Source organism: Sus scrofa, chromosome 15 (assembly GCF_054392235.1).
Source record: "Sus scrofa isolate SSC_HxYL_T2T_F1_AM1 chromosome 15, Sscrofa_HxYL_maternal_Yorkshire_Landrace_v2.0, whole genome shotgun sequence".
Classification (NCBI taxonomy): Eukaryota; Metazoa; Chordata; class Mammalia; order Artiodactyla; family Suidae; genus Sus; species Sus scrofa.
Window position 1 is genome coordinate 126702158 of NC_139397.1, and position 20208 is coordinate 126722365.

Sequence of the window (20208 nt, forward strand, 5' to 3'; positions counted from 1 at the left end):
CCAAAAAGAGGTCACAATGTTTTCCGGTTTCTTTTTAAACTGTTTTTGCTGGGCTTTTTTTCCCCCTTTTCTTTAGCTGCATGAGTTTTCTTTTAACTAAATGGCTTTCAGATTGGCAGTACATTAAAAATAAGATGGATGTGAGATGGGGAGAGTGAAATCACAAATACATTAGACAAAACAAAATCACTGTACTGTGGGATCTATACTCCATCCCTGAGAAGGCACTTCTAAGGTCCTTAAAGTCAAGCCTCTGCTAAAGGCGACATAATACCAGTCACTAGGTGACTTCCATAGTGTAATTATGGGAAGCCATGCTTTTCAAAAAACAATCATTTTTAAAGTTGCAATAATTTTGTTTAAATACAATTGCCTCTTCATTGGCCTAGAGTAGCTCTAAAAACCATTCTCAGCATGTGAAGGTGAAACTCTACCTCTGAAGCAAACTTCTATGCCTGCAAATACCAAAGGTGGCTGATGTGGTCCCAGGGGAGCCTAGGGGAACCCAAGCAAGGCAAGAGCAGCACTGCGTTTCCTTTGGAACAACAGTAATTAGAGCAGCTGGAATATTTGCCGTATCATTGGTTCACTTGCTGTTTTTTTTAAAGCTTAGACTTTAATCTTATTTTTATATGTTTTTGTATAAATCAGACACATGTGGCATGATTATAGACGTTAAGTGGCCACTAGGAGCTTTAAATAAAAGCCTTTCACAAACATGCAATGCTAGGGTTCTCTGGTGTCTAGCCCTGGGGTCCCTGTCTTTCTGTGCCCCTCCTCCTGTGTTGATTTCTGCCCTTCTCCTCCCTCCATTCCAACTGCCTTTCAACTCAGTGGTGTCTATATATTTACTTAGATCTAAGCCAATTAATAAAGCATAATAATAGAACACCCTTCTGAAAAGAGCAGAAAGGAGGAGGATTGCACGGCCACTCCGACAGAATAATAAAAGAGGGGAAAAACATTTTAAAGAGCTCCCCAGCAGACATCAGCCTCCTCCTTTGCCTCCTATTTATAGAGAGGCAAACTTCTTTTTTTTTTTTTTTTTGCCAGCATTCCTATGCCAAGTCCTTCCCTTTTGTTCCATGAAATCTTAATGATCTATCCTTGTGCATTTTAATATTTCTAAGATTACGGATGGGATATATCATGCATACATAAATATTGTTATAAATGTCCAGAGCACCTAAGAGTGCTAATATAGCAGATACAGGTACACTTCAAGGCTACCTTTTATTTTGATCTATTTTCTCAGCCAGTAGGTAATATTCTCACTCCATTAAGAAATCTTTACTTTTTAAAATGGGTCATTACTGGCAGTTTCCTTTAGTTAAAAACAAAAAAAGGTTGGCTGTCTCTGTTAAGAAAATAACTTCAGGAGGAAAAGAAAATATTTCAAATTTCACAGTAGCATTACTGAAGGGGGCGGGGCGGGTGCCATCTTAGTCCCCACTGTGCTAATTAAGTTATCACGGGTTGCCTCTTGAACAACATGCAGCAAAAGATGAAGGACCTGAATCAGCTGGAGATCACCCTTAACTGTAAACTTCTCCCCAAGACTCCAGTAAGTTGATGAAATCCCTCTACTTCCAGAGCTTTTAGCTCTTTGGGAGAAAAGTAGATTTCCCAGAATTTCATTTTTCCGGTCAGATGACTGTAGCACAGCATGTATTTTCCTCTCTGGTGGAGTCTCCTTTTCTAAATGCATGCCTTTTCAAATGATCTAGCCATCAGTAATATCATCCTCAGCGTGCAGAAGCTCAAGCAAAGAGCATCATCAGTGGGCTAAAATGCTTATTTCTTTAGGCCACAGCTGGAATATGAGTGCTCACATTGACCTCAAAAATAGCCTGATGCTCTGTCACTGGGGTTCAGCCAAATGCCTTCCCGGCAAAATCTCTCTGTGCTGCTGCAGGTTGACAGATGGCTCCCAGCAGGTGAACTTGGGGCTATTAGTGAATGAGATGCTTTCTTTATCTGGCACAACCCTTCTCAAAGACATCCTATGTCCTAAGAATTTACAAAGGGCATTTGGCAGCTAAGCAAAACTAGAGTTTGAAGCTAAGAAATCTTTTATTGGCATGAACTTTGTTCAAGTTAATACCTTATCTCTTCACCAGTGTCTGTAGTTGTGCTAAGTGGTAAAGAAATACTATTTGAAGACTGATATTGACACATCACAATTTCCCATAGTTGTCAGAGCACTTGTCTATAGATAATTTGATTTATTTCTTGCAGCAACTCTGTAAGGGAAATCTTTTTTATTTCTCCATTTTACTGAAGATAAAAGTCAGGATCCAAAAAGTCAGAAGGAGTGCTGAATATTCCAAAGCAAGTAGGTGATAGGCCAGGGTCCCAACACAGCTTCCATATCTCAAGATTGTGTTAATTTTTATTTCAAAGAACTGATATAGTTAAGTTCTAATCAGAATGGTTAAGAAAATAAACTGCTCCCATTCTTTGATTTATTCATTCATTCAACCTTTACTAATCATCCACTTTCAAATCAGGAAAACAGTAGGTCAGGTCAATGAAGAGATTTCATTGCTTGGAACAGAGGAGTGCATATACGCAAAATTAAAGTATCAGCATACTTTTTCCATTTTTTGGAGTACATACCTCAATTTTTCATTCATCTGATGAATAGTTCTTAAGCACTTGCTCCCAGACAGGAAGTATAGCTGAACAAAAGAGAGTAAATACAAAAGAAAATGGCTCCTGCCCATCTAGAGCTTAGAGATTAGTTGGGTCAGGTGGGGCACATTGTAGAAATTAATCATACACAGTGCTGCTGACCTTGTAAGGAAACAGACAGTGGTAGAAGTATAAATTGCTAATACCAGTATAAGGAAGTAAACAGTGTTAGAAGTGTAAATTGCTAATACTTCTTGAGATAATTTGATAATATGGCAGCCTTACTTAAAAGTGCATTGTGGGAGTTCCCATCGTGGTGCAGCAGAAACAAATCCAACTAGGAACCATGAAGTTGCAGATTCGATCCCTGGCCTTGCTCAGTGGGTTAAAGATCCGATGTTGTCGTGAGCTGTGGTGTAGGTCGCAGACGCAGTTCGGATCTGGCGTTGCTGTGGCTCTGGCGTGGGCCAGCGGCTATAGCTCCAATTAGACCCTTAGCCTGAGAACCTCCATATGCCATGGGTGTGGCCCTAAAAAGGCAAAAGACAAGACAAAAAAAAGTGCATTGCGTGTTCTTATATGCCTTAATATTTTTTGTCCTTCATTTGTGTTTGTTTTGAGTTAAAAATACTATGAAAAAAGAATTGATATATTTGATAGAAACCAGTGACTTCTAAGATGGAAATAAAGCAGAAAAAAAAAAGGTGGGGATGTGAATTTGTTTCCATTTCAATAAGCCTTAATTAACAACACACAATCGTTCAGATGAATGCCAAATAAAGTCTTAAAGACTAGAATAAAGCACCAGCAGACAGAGACCTTCTTGGAGGTGATTGGGAAGAGTTCCTGGAGAAGAGAGCTTTGTTTCACAAGGAGTTACCAAATCCAGAGGAAGTAAGGAAGGGAAGGAGAGGGGGAGCCAGAGAGGTGGGAAGAGGAACAAAGAGAATGAAGAGGACTTTGCAGAAGGAAAGAAGAAAGTCATGGAGCTGGAATGGAAAAGGAAATTAAAAGGTCTACCAAAAAAAAAAAAAAAAAAAGTCTTAGAAGATATGAGGGCTTGTAATGGTAGAAAGTTGGAGATAAATTTGAAAAAGTACAGTATAGTCACAGTATAGAAGTCCTTGAGGCCAGGCCTAGAAACTTAATTTTTATCATTTGGACAGAAGAGTTTTGAACATGAGAGTGAAATCATTAAGTGACAAGTAGCATATGGCATGATAAGTTTTGTGACAGCCTGTTGCCTTTCTGCCCCTCCCCAGTCCCTTCTTACACCAGTGAATCTGCACATCTGCATTAACTTATTTGACCATTTTAAAAATGGTTAGTGTTTGTATGAAAATTAGAAACAAATGGACAGATGGCTGTCAAGCAAAGAAGTGTTATTTTTTCAGCTATATTTTGATTCTGAGCAGAAAACAGCAGTGCAGTATATCACTAAGTGGAAACATAGACACAGCTGCCCTCTTGCTGTCCAAGGTTCTCTATATTGCAGTGCCAATTCAAATTGATAAAATAAAATATTTATTTATATTTACATATGTAGTCAATCAGAGTTAGCATGTGTTAACAATTTAGCAAAATAAGCTTTTAGCTGATATCACTGAGCATGGTTTCTTTTCAACCCTTTTCAACAAGGAAGGGATCTAACATAGCCCTAAAATAGTCACTGGGCATCTCATCAGGCCTCTTTCACTCCTGTGATAGAGACTTGTGCTGCTCACCCCATCTCCATTTATCCTCCATGTTTCTCAGCCCCTTGCATTTAGGTAGAGCCACGTGGTTGGTTCAGGCCTGTGGGCTGTGAAAAGAAGTGATTTACATCACCTCCATGTTAAAGCATTTAAGAGCCAGTGCACAGCCCTGCAGATAACTTCCGCTCCTGCTGCTGTAATCTCTGAGGCCATGAGTTGAGCCACAAGAAGAATGTCCCTAGATTGGTGGGTCACTGTGTGGGAGAGAGGTAGCATCAGGATTTGTATGAACAAGATATAAACCTTTATTCTGTAAAGACTCAGAGACTTAAGCCTGATTTTTCTGACTAATCTAATCCTTTATCCTATACCTTTTTGTATCCTATTTTTACTGCCCTGAATTATGTTGAGATTCTTTGGACAAGACTAGATAATTTCTACTGAATCACTTTAATTCAGTCTATTAGTCCTTGGCAATAGCCTGGAGTAGCCAGTTTGGGGATTAAAAGGAGAAATTCTTACTCTATACCTTACCTAGAGTGTCTGATCAATTGGAGACCCTATGTTTTGAATAGGGCTTTTGTTTTTCAAGTATATATTTTCAAGTATGTTTCCTTTGCAAAGAACATAATGTTCTTCCAAAAAGAACTTTGGCAAAGGTACCAAGAAAGGAAAATCTTTTCTCTGATCTGCTCAACTATCAGTGAGTTTTATTCGCCATGACTTTTAGCTATTCACAAATAGCTAGTGATGATGAACTGCTTCTAAAACTTTAGGGAATACAAATGGTTTAATAGCACGTTAGACTAAATGCTTTATGTTGGTAGCTGCTCTCCTATTGAAAGATTGCTTGGATTGTGGATATTTTTCCAGTAGTATTGGCAATTTAGTCCCCAGTGGTTGAAATTTTGCTATCTTGGACAAGCGCGCTGAATTACATGAATGGTTCAAAATATCATGGAACAGACTGATAGAGGAGATGGCAAACAATGTGATTATTGATTATTGAGAGCTATGCATGAGCTAACACTAGTCAATGAGGTTAAGTTTAGCCTACAGAAGCTCTGTCCGTGATTCCAGCAGCTTCAAGCATCTCAGCATTTAGGTTATCTGACAAGGTCTGTCAAAACATGAAAAACAGTCAAATGATCCTTAATGCTACGATGTATTTCAAAGGTGAAAGGAAAATGTATCCTGGTCTAGAAGTCCAGAAAAGATTTCATCATTACTTTGTTGCTTTGTGAAACTTGGGTTGGGACAACCACACCTTGGCAATATATTCTTCATGAGATTCTGAAAGTCTGCATGAATTTATCATTCTAACTTCAACCTTACAGGTGTCACATAACTTGCACATAAAAGTACCCACAGCCAAACATGTATTGTATGCAGCCTAAGTGCATTGTATGCACATCCTTTCTATCTGAGTAACCAGCTGATAAAGCTGATTTTGTTTATAGCTGAACAAAGTGTTTGTCTTGGATTCCTCCTTAAATGATTCACTTATTTTGTGATGCCAATGCATACCCTATTCTCAATCTTGTAACCCTTAAATATCATTGTTATGTTAACCAATTGACTTTGTCAGATATTAGTCATGATTGTTCACAATGTCCAGACCCAGCTCTAAGAGGTTCTGGAAAGTGGCATAAGCAAAGCAGATAGAAATAATGGAGCAGCCGAGTAAATTTCAGTTTGTTCAAGAAGCTGAGTATGCTGAATAATATATATGTACTAAGTATTTCTTGTAAACTGCAAGTTGCCATTGGTGAAACACCACTTCTCAGAGAATCCACAAAGTCTTCATGTTTGAAGTTGTCTTTAACCAGAGTTGAAGACCTAAAACTAACTCTCAGGGTCTAAAGGATGAAGGCTTGGCCACTTTCTAACTGTGTCAGGAAGGGAAAGTCACTTAGAGTCTTTTAGCCTCAGTTTTATCATCTTTAAGTGTGGATTTTAAGAGTTGCCTGTCTTAAAGGGAAACAATGAGGAATATGCGATTAATATATTTGAAGTGCTTGGAACATTGGCATGTAATAAAAGCTGAATAAATGTTTGCTAATATTATTTTAGGGATGTTGCAGCCACTTTATATAGCGTAGCAACACTGAAACTGTGCCAAGTAATATTCTTAACAAAAACTGTGTAAATTTAAATCTTTTGATATGGAATGGAAATAATCACCTCTAACTGCACTGTGTTAATTTAGAAGCATTCAATTTTATGTGCCTTATGGAATAGGCCATAAATTGCTTTTTCAAAGTAATTCCCAGATGGCATTCATCTTTTTTCTCATAAAATAAAGCCTAGGAAAAAAAGACAGTCATTTTGATTTTATAACAAACAAAAAGACCCACAAAAGTCAGAAAGATGGGTAAACAGGGCATTATTTTTATGACTAATGGGTACTTGGCACCCTCAATTTTCAAATAATCATCTTATCCTTTGGCCAATAATTCTCTAATTCTGTTGGGATAAAATTAGTTTTTAAGTGTTTAAGGCTAGCATTTCACTTTAATTCATATACAACTTTTGAGTTAGTTTTTGGAAAGACTTTAAAAGACAGGATTTTCTTTTGAATATTGTTTTTAGTGTTGCTCAAATGATGAATGTGTTCTTTAATAACAGGCATAGATAAACATTTTCTATAAAGGGCCAGAAAGTAAATATTTGGAGTCACAGATAAATATATAAAGGTCTACACAGTTTCTGTCACAACTCTGTTACCTCCATGCAGTGGAGCATGAATGCAACCACAGACAACAAGGAAATGAATGGATATGGCTGGGTTCCCAAAACACTATATTTGGAAAAATAGCCAGCAGCAGGATGGATCTAGTCCACAGACCAGAATTCCTATTTCTTTTCTTATTTTTACTAAGGTAAAAGACACACAATATATAATTATATACTTGCACACATTTGTGTGTGTGCACATGAATTTGAAAATCATGAAGATGAAGTGCCAAAAATATTCACATTAAGGAATTTAAGGAAAAGAAGGAATGTAAAGAAGAAATAAAGGATGGTATTTTATTCAATAATCATTGATTAATCACCCAAAGACTCTCTTTCTGAACAAGGTCCAGAGCTGATTTATCATTTTTTCTTGTTCTAAAATCAACCTATGAAGGTTAATTTGCTTTTGATCAAAACTACCCTTAAAAATTCTTTAGTCTTTGTTACTGTGCATAGACCTCTGTATGATGGAGTCTTGTTCTTGTACATAGAATTCCATATAATAAGGTTATATATACATATTTCAAATTTAAGAACCACTGAGCTAAACTAAGGGAAAAAATACAGAGGTCTGCGTGGTCAGGTTTTTTTTCCCTAAAATAGCTATCTAGTTATTCGAGGGAAGGGAGAATTCTACTGTGCATATTCTTGCCTGCAGAATTTTCCTTTTTTTTTTTTTTAATGCCAAGCCTTTCTGTCATTAATGCGCATTAATGGACTTGTTCGCTACTATACATTGTATTTGAATGTTCGCAGGTCAAATAACCTAATACATGTAAAGGCATTTAATACAGGTCCTGGCCCAGTCAGTGTTTGTCACTTTTGAATCAAACCCCTTGATTTGATATCCATGTACACATTTTTCTTTGAAGGGTCACGGAGACGATCTGAGCCACCTGCTTTTTGTCTTTCCAAATTTGCATTTCCTTCTGGATCTTGAAGAAGAGTTAATAGTTATCAATTTGAGTCTTAGGGCTCCACACTCACAGAGCAGTATCTTCCTTGAGAACGTGATGGGGTCCATTTTACCAGGCGTGAAAGCACGCAGGCCTTGGTGAAGACACAAAAAGATGCATAGATTTAAGACACCTGTTGTTAAGAGAGAAAGACTTCAGAATAGGCCTCTGCTCTGCCCCTTGCATTTAAGGACACACACTTATTACTGAGGGTTGAGTACACTTGAATGGCTTATGAGGTACAGAATAAACCTAGTGCCTTCTAGTAATTGTGTTTATTTCTAGGTACCAACTTGAGTAAAAGGGGTTTTTTGTATTGTTCTAGTGGAATTCTTAGCAGAACTACTAATCCAGAATGACTTTTAGGATTCTGAATGTCAAAATAAGTTTAGTGCTCTATAGAGAAAATGTAATTAGATGATTAAAAAAAAAATCCTCTCCTTCCTGTGCTATAGAGAATCAATGCAGACTGGGCTAGAGGCCCAGTCCTTTAAAGCTTACTGGATATAATTAACGATTTACCAGGATGAATATATTCTCTTGGGAGAGAATACAATTGCCTGCTATTTATTAGCTGAAAACAATTTAAACAATTTAAAATATTATTTTTTTCTTGGATATAATACTTACAAAGCTTCACTGGAGTGGACTCAAAAGTGAAAGTCTGCAACGTTAGCATTTTTGCTTCTCTATTCCAAACACTCTGAAGACACCCTAGCTGTTTGTAAATGCTCAGTGTATGACTCTGAAGAGCCACCATGAAATTCATCTCATGATCTCATAGTTACCCAATCAATATAATAAAGCCACAAGTTGAACTCGGTATTGATCAACATGATGTAACTGATGTACATGGATCAGAAATTAAATTATCAATTTCCTAAATTCTTTTTTTTTTACAGAAAGAAGTCAGCACATATTATCCACCTTTTGAGAACACAATATAACGAACTTTACCATTTTACCACTTTGAATAGGTAAGACCCTGCCCTCTCTACAGTAAAAGTTACCCACAATTGTGAAAAAATAACTCTGTTGACTGTATTTTTCAAAAAATTTTGATTAATAGCAATTCTTTTTAATAAGGGAAAAATATGCATGCATGCCACAGCTCATAGATTTATGATTATTAAAGTAGCATTTCAGAATTTTTCAATGATTTCATAGTAAAAGAATGAAAATATCTTTCTCTGATATGAGGATTGAACTAATAAGCCTATCTTTCCTGCACTCAACAATATATTCCTATAACAACCCTGTCAGTAGATACAAGGATCCCCATTTTACAGATTAGGGGTATGAGGCAGAGAGAGAGAGGAGGTGGGTAGTAGAGAAGGTTTTATACTTGGGTCTGAGAGCGAGGAACGGGGAAGAATATCAGCCCCAGCTATTATTGTGAGAATAGTTGTAGTAGAAATCGCTAGTCATCAGATTCCTCTTTGCTGTGAGTTGGTTCTGTCTGAATTTATGGAAGAAAAAAAATGCAATGCATGTACTGAAAAAGTCTGAGCAAGCAAACACTTATTTTATGTTTGTTACTTTATAATTGTTACATGAGTAAATAAAGAAACTTTAGTTCGGTTTACAAGCAGAAAGAATATTTTCTTTGATTTTACATCTTTAACTCAAAATTCCCACGGTGAAAGGAGAGTAGTATTACAGAAAGAATACAAATGAATGATTTCTTATTCTAGGAGATGAAGAATGCATTTTCATTTAGTTTCTTGTTATTGGAAGTACTAAATAGCCAATCTGAAATTGGCCATAGCAATATGCACATCAGTGTTTTTGTTAAATCTTTATTTTATTTTTTAAACAAGAAATTTTACAAAATTTTCAAAGTGGAATATAGAAAATATTACATACCCAAGTATTGGCCACATGAATTTTTAAAAATGCTAATATTCAGCTTTAGAAAAGGTTTGAACCTTTCCTTTCTTCATAGGATTCTGTCACAATCCTAAAGATGATATAACCTTCCTGTGTTTAATGACTTCCTAACATTAATGACATGCATATGAAATATGCCATATAATCATTTACATTATAAAATTTGCATAAATGGCATCATACTGTAGATAGTCTTGCAGCTTGCCTTCACTCAACTTTATATTTAGAGATCCATCCATATTTGATACATGAAGATCTGGTTGACTCATTCTGTCATAAAGGTGACTCATTTTAATGTTTCAGTCATTTGGTGCATAGTATTATTATTTCTAAATAGCTTTCAGCATTTTGAAAATTTAATCTTAAAATGGTTTAAGTATGGCTTTCAAAGCATCTTTGGGATTTGTGTATAAGAAATCCAAAGGTTTTAATATGTGATATCATGCCATTTCTGTTTCTCTTTCGTTTTTTTCCAATTAGAAATACATGTTTTATTTCTTTTGGCTGTAAGGATCCTACTAACTAATGATACTCATATTTTTTTACTGCTTTTGCCATAACATGATAATTGAAATCTGTTTATTTCCCCATAGATATAAATACTGACTATTCCCAAATACAATAAGTACTACCTTTGAAATTTAAAAGATACTTAAAAGAAAAGCACTCTTGTTTGGCCTGTGTTAATTGTTCATATTCCCTTCAAAAATCATGAGGTAAACTTTTAAAAAGGAAGTTTTTCCTAATTTTCTCTAATACTACATTTCATTCTAATAATAATAATACATAAGTAAGATTTATAGACATAGAATCTTTCAGAAGTGTTTTATTTCTGAAGGGAGTAATTACTACTGTGACAAAGTCAGGAGAAAGAAGGGATAAACTAACCTTTGAGTACATATAAGACTTTGCATAAGCAGATATGAGTACATATAAGACTTTATGTTAGCCTTGCAGGTTACAGGAACAGTATAGTTTTGCAGATGGGAAAAGAGGCCCATATATGGGCCAAGATTATATAGTGACTGCAGAACCTAGATTCAAACTCCATAGAACCTAGATTCAATCTCTCTCAGATTCCAAAATTATACTGTCTACCAAAAAAAGAACTGGGTAACCTAACTTATTTGACACGTAAATAGCAGTTTTATTTAGTCCACCATTATTTGCTGGGATCCTTTTATGCGAGCTGAGGGGACTGATGTTAGAAAAACAAGGAAGGCACAATATCTACCCAGAGTGATAAACCAGATTGTTGGAAGTGGCAAAGATCCCTTCAGTGATATCATAAATGTGAATGTTTAAGCAGATGTCTCTATTTTGCTATGCTCTCTTCACATTGAATGGGATGATAGGAGTGAAAATGCTTGGTAAATGACAAATTCTTTGTAATGACTTACTAATATTACTAACTATTCTATAAAATTTAGAATTTAATGTTTCAAACTTAATACATGTAACTAAATATAAAGGTTGATATATGTCTGACATTTAAGTCTTACTACTTCATACACTACTGTAGCATCTTTTTGATGCAAAAGCCTCATATAAACATTAACATGTAGTAAACAACCCCTGATGAATGGTTCATTTCTGACCGCCACTACATATTAAAGGCATATTTTTTAACCTCCTTAATTAAGCCTCATTGCAGACAATAACAGTCGCAAGCTCATCTCTGTTCAAAATCTGATTGTCTCTACCTGCATCGTTGGAATCTCCTCTCACCCTGACTTCTGCACAAGCCTCTTGTACTAAATCTTGTTCTCTTAAATCAATTGTTCATATAGTCTGATCACTTATAAATCATTTGATATGACTCTTTGGCTTAAAATCCACCAGGGGCTGCTCATAATAAAAATAAAGCTTATATGCCTACTGTGGCTCACGAGGTGCTATATAATCTGACATCTTCTATCTCATTGACATGACCTCAATATCCTCTCTTCCCACTGAAGGCAGAGACTATGTGATGTTCTGAGCTGTGTCTAGAACCGTGTCTCTATCTTGGTTGGACCCTCACTTGTTGAAGGACTAGAGAGGTATGCCAGGGTTACTGTGGAATACACGCACTATCTTTAATAAACACCAGTAATGATTGTTGCCCTTTTCAGAATTCTTTCAGTTTGTCTTAATACGGTCCATCACTTCTGAAATGCTGAGGAACTTTTAAGCATCATTTTGACACATCATTGTATAGCATTATGATAAAGTTTTATTCTACTGATATGTAATCTCGAATCTTAATTTATAGGACCAAAAACAGAGACAAATTCGCTGAGTGGAAATGAGAAAGCCATTTTAAAAGCAAAAAATATTTCTTTTACTATTCCAGGCCATCTCTTATCTACATAATAATAATATTTGCCACAATTTGACATTGCTTAGATATTGCTTTATCTTCACGGTAGATTTACATATTTTCATCGTTCATCAGTGGGTAAAGCTTATCCTGTAAGACAATATTCTGTAAAATAGGCTGATTTTTTTTGTTTTATTTTTACAATATTCCTTAGGAGCAGCATTTGATGAGTGTTTACATTGTTGACAACATTTGGCGAGAGAAAGACAAACAGTAGACCACAATATCCCAACGGTTCAGGGAAAGAGAAAGAAAACCTGGTATTTTCACCATCCTTTTTGAAATAAGTATCTTGACTTGTGCTCATTACTATCTCATCAGCATTCAACTCCAGTCCATGGCACTCTGTGTGAATAATTCTCAAAGCAGATTAAACATTCTAAAAATAAATTCTATTGGTAAATTAGGATATTGGTTGTTCCCTTTATGAAAGCCTTTTCTGGTCTGTACTATAAGCTGGCAGTCATACCCAGACCCCAAATTGTTCTGATTGTTACCGAACAAGAACCTATCCTGGGGTGAGGTTTTGAAGAGGCATGTCCTTCAGTTAACTGGAGACAGAAAGAGGGAAAACTGCCCACATACTCTGGCAGGAGTTAAAATAACAATAACAGTCCTCCTACTTAACAGGCTGAGTCATAAGCACATTCTACTGAGTTCTCTGCAATTGCAAGCAGATTGTTTGGGCTGCAATTCTGTAGGCAGAGGTGGGCACCACCTGCTGCAAAAGGCTCTAGTTCTTGTTCGGGAGAGAACTGTTATTAAGTCTTTCCTTTTAACAATTTGGCCAGATGGAGATAGGAAAAGACAAAAAATTTGGTGCTGATGAGCACTTTTTCTAATGCTTAGAATAAAGGAATAGTTATCGTACATTTAGTTCTTTTATTGGCCGTGACTAAAAGTCCCTTACTAAGGGAGGCTTAGTAAGGGAGGTCTTAAAAGCCAAATCTTTTTGGCTGTTTGCCTTCACAAAATTCTGTAGCTCGGTTGCAGTAGCCTTGTCTCAGTCACTTTGGAGAAGGGGTCAAAGACAATAGAAATCTGCTTTGCGCTGAAGCAGAAGAGAGAGAATCATTCTATGGTGATTGAGATACTTCAAAATCCAAGTGCCAGACACTCTTCTTCCCTCAGTGCAGACTTCTAGAACATTTGCCTGAACCTTTCAATGGCCTTTGATAGCTTTCCCTTTTCCTGACTCTTGTACAGGCGGACTCTCTGCCACATGACTTTTTCATATGCATGAGATCATTTCTTTTCCCTACTTAAACTTTCCTATAATATAAAGGTCCAAACTCACGAAAGACCTTGCAAAATAGGACTCCAAGTAGCCACTTCTGGACAATTTCCAATCCTCTCTTCTTACTCAATTACCTTTCTTTCCTTCTAACCACAGCAGACTACTTGTCGCTTCTTCAGCCATTAGCTGTCTTTGTACATCATGTTTTTCTCATGTTACTTATTGCCTTTGTTATTTCTGCAACTCCTGCCTAAATATCCATTTTCCCCTTGTCTGACTTATAAAGGCCTATGTCTTTTCAATTCATACGTCATTCTTTCTATGAAGCGTTCTTCTCCATATCCCAAAATGGTATTAATTGTGCCTTTTGAGGGAGGAGGCATTTCCAGAGCCCTTTAAGTTTACCTAAGCTACAGAAAAATCTTCCTGCTGTGAAATTATTTTCATCTTCTCCCCAGCTCTTTGAAGTCCTCAAAACTATAAGTTTTCTCTTCCTCATATTTGTACCTCCAAAACCATGTTACTGATTTAAAACAAATATGTAATAAATATTTATTAACAAATAAAATTAATAGTAACAATAAATAACAACTAAATAATGATTGAAAGAGTGAGCAGGTGGTGTATATAAATGAGGGATTAAGGAGGTGAGAAGGAAATGAGCAGTAGTCCAAGGTAGCAGATTTACAAAATAGATTTTTTGCTGGTGGTTGATTTTATTGGTTGTTTGTTTTTAAGAATTTTTTGTCCATTATAGTTGATTGACAGTTTTCTGTCAACTTCTACTGTACAGCAAAATGACCCACTCATACATATATGTGTGTGTGTGTGTGTGTGTGTATACCTTTTTTTCACATTATCCTCCATCATGTTCTATCACAAGTGACCATAAAGTACAACTTCATGAAGACCATTTTAACTCTTCAGATATTTATACCTTCATAAATTACAGATGGAGGCACTTTGCCAATGTTCTTTAAGATTTTCAGTGTTTTCCTTTCTGTACATGCCTAACACTGCTATTTAATCTTTTTGTTTTTGCTTTGTTTGGTTTTTTTTTAGGTTTTTTTTTCTATTATATTGATTTATATTGTTCTCTCAATTTCTTCTATACAGCAAAGTGACCCAGTCATTCATACACACACCACACACACACACATTCTTTTTCTCATATTATCCTCCATCATGTTCCATCACAAGTGACTAGATATAGTTCACTGCGCCAAACAGCAGGATCTCATTGCTTATTCACTCCCTCCCTCTCCCACTCAGCAACCCCAAGTCTTTTCTCCGAGTCAATGAGTTTGTTTCTTTTCTGTAGAAATGGTCATTTGTGCTGTATATTAGATTCCAGACATAAGTGATGTCATGTGGTATTTGTCTCTCTCTTTCTGACTTACTTCACTTAGTATGAGAGTCTCTAGTTCCATCCATATTGATGCAGATGGCATTATTTTGTTCTTTTTAATGGCTGAGTAGTATTCCATTGTGTATATATACCACATCTTCTTAATCCATTCATCTGTTGATGGATATTTAGGTTGTTTCCATGTCTTGGCTATTGTGAATAGTGCTGCAATGAATATAGGGGTGCATGTATGTTTTTCAATGAAAGTTTTATCCAGATATATGCCCAAGAGTGGTTTTGCTGGGTGATATGGTAGTTCTACAGTTTTCTGAGGTACTGTTTTCCATAATGGTTGAACCAATTTACATTCCCACCAACAGTGTAAGAGGGTTACCTTTTCTCTACATTCTCTCCAGCATTTGTTATTTGTTGACTTGTTAATGATGGCCATTCTGATTGGTGTGAGGTGGTACCTCTTTGTAGTTTTGATTTGCATTTCTCTAATAATTAGTGAGGTCAAGCATTTTTTCATATGCCTGTAGGCCATCTGTGTGTCTTCTTTGGAGAAATGTCTATTCAGGTCCTCTGCCTATTTTTCAATTGGGTTGGTTTTTTTTGTTTATTTATTTTTTGTTTGTTTGTTTTTTTGTTTTTTGGGTTTTTTTGCTGTTGAGTTGTACAAGTTGTTTGTATATTTTAGAGATTAAGCCCTTGTCAGTTGCATCATTTGATACTATTTTCTCCCATTCCATAGGCTGTCTTTTTTTTTTTTTTTTTTTTAATGGTTTCCTTTGCTGTGCAAAAGCTTATCAGTTTGATTAGGTCCCATTGATTTATTTTTGCTTTTATTTCTGTTGCTTTGGGAGACTGACCTAAGAAAGCATTTGTAAGGTTGATATCAGAGAATGTTTTGCCTATGTTTTCTTCTAGGAGTTTTATGGTGTTTTGTCTTACATTTAAGTCTTTAAGCCATTTTGAGTTTATTTTTGTGCATGGTGTGAGAGTGTGTTCCAGTTTCATTGATTTGCGTGCAGTTGTCCAGGTTTCCTAGCAATACTTGCTTAAAGGACTGTCTTTTTCCCATTTTTTTTGTTCTTGCCTCCTTTGTCAAAGATTAATTGACCATAGGTGTCTGGGTTTATTTCTGGGTTCTCTGTTCTGTTCCACTGATTTGTATTTCTGTTTTGGTACTAATACCACACTGTCTTGATTACTGTACGTTTATAATACTGTCTGAAGTCTGGGAGAGTTATGTCTCCTGCTTGTTTTTTTCCCCCCTCAGGATGGCTTTGGCAATTCTGGGTCTTTTATGGTTCTGTGTAAATTTTTGGATTGTTTGTTCTAGTTCTGTGAAAAATGTCATGGGTAATTTGATAGGGATGGCATTGAATCTATAGATTGCTTTGGGTAGTATGGCCATTTTTACATTATTAATTCTTCCATTCCAGGAGTATGGAATATCTTTCCATTTCTTTGCATCCTCTTTGATTTCCTTGGTTAGTGTTTTATTATTCTCAGCATACAAATCTTTCACCTCTTTAGTCAGGTTTCTTCCTAGGTATTTAATTTTTGGGGGGTGCAATTGACGGTTGTGGTTTTTTAACTGTCATTTCTCTATGTGTGATGGTTCATTTGTTGTGGATAAGAAAAAAAGGAGTATGTTTATAGTCATAGGAAGGAGGAAGCTGACATTGTGATTCCACAAAGGAGTATTTAAGGAAACAAAGCGTTGGAGGAGGCAGGAAAAAAATGTATTAAAGAACAAGTAGAGATATTAATATTAACAAAAGTAAGGGCCACGTATTTTTCTAAGATAAGGTTTAGACAACGAGGGAAGGACTGTAGAGACAGGAAGTAGACCAGGTGTAAACGTTGTATTTTCTACCATCCCAGAAAAGGCAGTGCTTTCATTTTGTCCTTGGCAAACATCAAACTGTCATAAGAGTCTCTGAAAATGATTCTGATTCCACCTTGACCACAAAGCAGGCCTTAGAATAGGACCAACCTGAAGGCTGGGCCATCTTTGCTCCATCCATACTAGAAAAAGAGAGGGGCATGAAGAAGATAATGTAGGAAAAGGAAAAGAAAATGCTCTTTTCTCCAGCAGACTCTCCCCCTCCTCCCACTCCAACAACCATGGGCTGTTCCATGTTGGGATTTGCTGTGCAGGCGATACATGGGGCATAGCTACTGAAATTTGTTTCATTTAACCTTACTACTTCTATTAGTTTCATCCATTTTTCCTCCTAATTTCATTATACATTTCTTCAAACTTTTCTCTGAGTATATTGTTAGGATTGGCTAATTGCTAAAACAAGGCAATTCAGAAATGTGTTATGACTTTATTTCCTGCTCATTTAACAGTCCTGGGTGAGTGTTTGGGTTGGAAGGCTGTCTTTCCTTTTCATAGTCAACAAGGCATCCAGACTTCTTTTATTTGTAGCTTTACTTTGTTATTGTCTCCATCTAGCTGGTAGAAGGTCAAGACCAAGGAGGAGCACATGGAAGTATCTATGAGCAAACCCCAGAAATAGACTCAGCACATCTGCTCACTTTCTGTTGGTTAAAGCTGCTTCATATGACCACACCTAGCTGCAAGGGAGGTTAGGAAATGTAAACCTACTGTGTGCTGGGGGAAAGTAAGAAAAAATTTTTTTAAGAAGAAAGAAATTTTGATAAACTGTTAGCAGTCTCTATTATACCAAAGGAAGGTCTGTCTACAGAATTATTATATTCAAACATTTGGATTAAATAGTTCAAGCCCTGGCAAGTCGATGCCATTCATACCATAGAGATAAAACTATGGATCATAATTTCAGTATCATCTTAAAGTGGTAAATGCATTAGACACATCATTTTATCAAAGTTAATTCTGTGCTATGGGTATGGCCCCCCAAAAAGTTAATTCTTACAGTAGTACATAAATAATTTATTTTTTAAAACCCTTCTTATAGAAAAAATTTGTCGTGTCCAAAAGGGTAATGGTGCAAAAAGCATAGTGCTTGACACTGCTCTTGGGTTCCTTCAATCACTGCTTGCTAAAACAATCAAATGATTATTAATAGATGTAGAAAGGGTCATTGTAGAGCAACATAAATATTTGTACTCTGATGAGTTTCTAAAATTCATTATAAAAGATGTGAAGTGGTATGGTCAAATAAAAACTCATTTTGAACTGAAGAAAGATGTACCCTTTTAAAGAAAAATAAACAAAGGTAAAATATTGAGGAAGAAACTTATGGTTGGTACTTTTGCAAATATTTTTAAAGAATTCTGATGTTTGGATGAGCTCAAAAATAATTATATAAAGGCTCCATAATTTTTATTTGTTCTATCAGTGCTATTTATTAGAACAGTAGTAAATATTGCTATTTATATGGAGGGAGGCCTTGCATCTGATTACTTTATAGGAATGGAAGATTGTGTCACAGTATTGTATAAAAGCTATTCTATCAGCTAAATATTCTGCAAAATCAACTTACCTGCTAATAATTCTGTCACAAAGCTTCCTATGATTGTGGGACATCTGGGCTTTTTGTGAAATATTGCATTGCACTAAGTGTATGATCATTGTTTTGCCCTGAGGGTTAAAACTCCTTTCCCTTTGAGAATGGGTAGCAATTTAATCAAGTTCTCATGGCAGTAGAGAGCATTTTATTGTTTTTATTTATTTATTTTTGCCTCTTTTTAGGGCCCCACCTACAGCATATAGAAATTCCCAGGCTAGGGGTCAAATCAGAGCTACAGCTGCCAGCCTACACCACAGCCACAGCAACGCCATATCCGAGCTGCATCTGTGACCTGTACCACAGCTCACAGCAACACTGGATCCTTTCACCCACCAAGTGAGGCCAGGGATCGAACCTGCATCCTCATGGACACTAGTCCGGTCTCAATTCCCTAAGCCACAACGGGAACTCCAAGAGCATTTTAAAAATGAAAAAACCCTAATAAAATTAGCTCTTCCTACAAGTAAATAGAGAAAAACAGTTTGATATGTCAGCCTGTGTGAGAAGCATGGGAAGTGATAAACAAGAATCCAACATGGCCAGACTGGGAGGCTGATTCCTTCTGAGTGTCTCTGTCAGATCTTTCTTCCTGAGAAGCATGCTGATTTACTTTAACCTGCTAATTTCCTGTGATTACTTTTTTTTTTTTTTTACTCTTTCTCTTTTCTCATCCACCCCTTGCATTTTTTTTTAATGAATGCCAGGGATTCCAGTTGTACCATGTGTTCAGTAATTACTACAGAAGGCAGTCGGATTCAGAGACAGCTGTAGTCTTTGTAAGAGAAATTTAGAATTCACTAAAGCAAATACTTCAGTGAGGGGGTGCCAAAGCTTGAGTCATTTAAAACCATTGTGAACAGAACTCTAGGAAAGATCCGGTAGTAATCCATCTTGAATAAAGAGCAAAGGGCCAAAACAATCAAAAAGACCTTTTTCCAAGACAGACTGCTGTGGTACTAGAAAGTTCTTTCCACTGGGAAGCAGTGTGTAAGCCTTTTTGCTTTTGGCTTATGTGTTCTGTTTTGGCATATGTTTACAACTGGAGTGGGTCTTGCTTTTGAAATCCAGGAATTCTAAAGGAAACTCTGTTTTAAAAGGAAGAGGAATTGAAAAATAGAGTAATTTAAAACAATATAATGTACATGCACACTCAAATAGGATATACACATATGTATCTTTGGCTCCTTTAAATATGCATTAATATAAAATGTTATTTAAATGGAACATGAGGGAAGGGAAATTCTTCAGTAAAGCTCTATAGGGAAGTAACATACCGAGGTATAATTTTTATATAATTTTCTCATTGCAGAGCTGAGTTATATTATGTAGTTTAATTAGGTCCCATTTGCTCATTTTTGCTTTTTATTTCCTTTACTTTAGGAGATGGATCAAAAAAAAAAATATTGTTGGGATTTATGTCAAAGAGTGTTCTGCCTATTTTCGTCCAGGAGTTTTATAATATCTTGTCTTACATTTAGGTCTTTAATCCATTTGAGTTTATTTTTGCATATGGTGTTAGAGACTGTTCTAATTTGTTTATTTATTTATATTACATGTAGCTGTCCAGTTTTCCCAGCACCACTGAAGAGACTCTTATCCATTGCATATCCTTGCTCTGTCATTGATTAATTGACCATGGGTGCATAGTTTATTCTAGCTCTCTATTCTGTTCCACTGATCTGTATGTCTGTTTTGTGCCAGCACCATACTCTTTTGATTGCTATAGCTTTGTGGTGTAGTGTGAAGTCAGGGAGTGTGATTCCTCCAGCTCCGTTCTTCTTTCTCAAGGTGATTTTGGCTATTAGAGGTCTTTTGTGCTTCCATACAAATTTTAAAATT

At 36.2% G+C, this 20208-nt stretch overlaps 1 protein-coding gene across 50 annotated transcripts in view; it reads left to right on the forward strand.

The window, feature by feature from the left end:
* The window catches only part of MAP2 (microtubule associated protein 2), a 300883-nt gene that overhangs the window by 181095 nt on the left and 99580 nt on the right, over positions 1-20208 (forward strand). For 37 of the 50 annotated variants that reach the window (XM_021074986.2, XM_084998926.1, XM_084998929.1 and 34 more), the window contains one exon: positions 8926-9000. The exons of the other annotated variants lie outside the window; for them this stretch is intronic. The gene's annotated coding sequence lies outside the window, so the exon portion shown is untranslated. The remainder of the gene's footprint in view (positions 1-8925; positions 9001-20208) is intronic. 50 annotated transcript variants of the gene reach the window in all.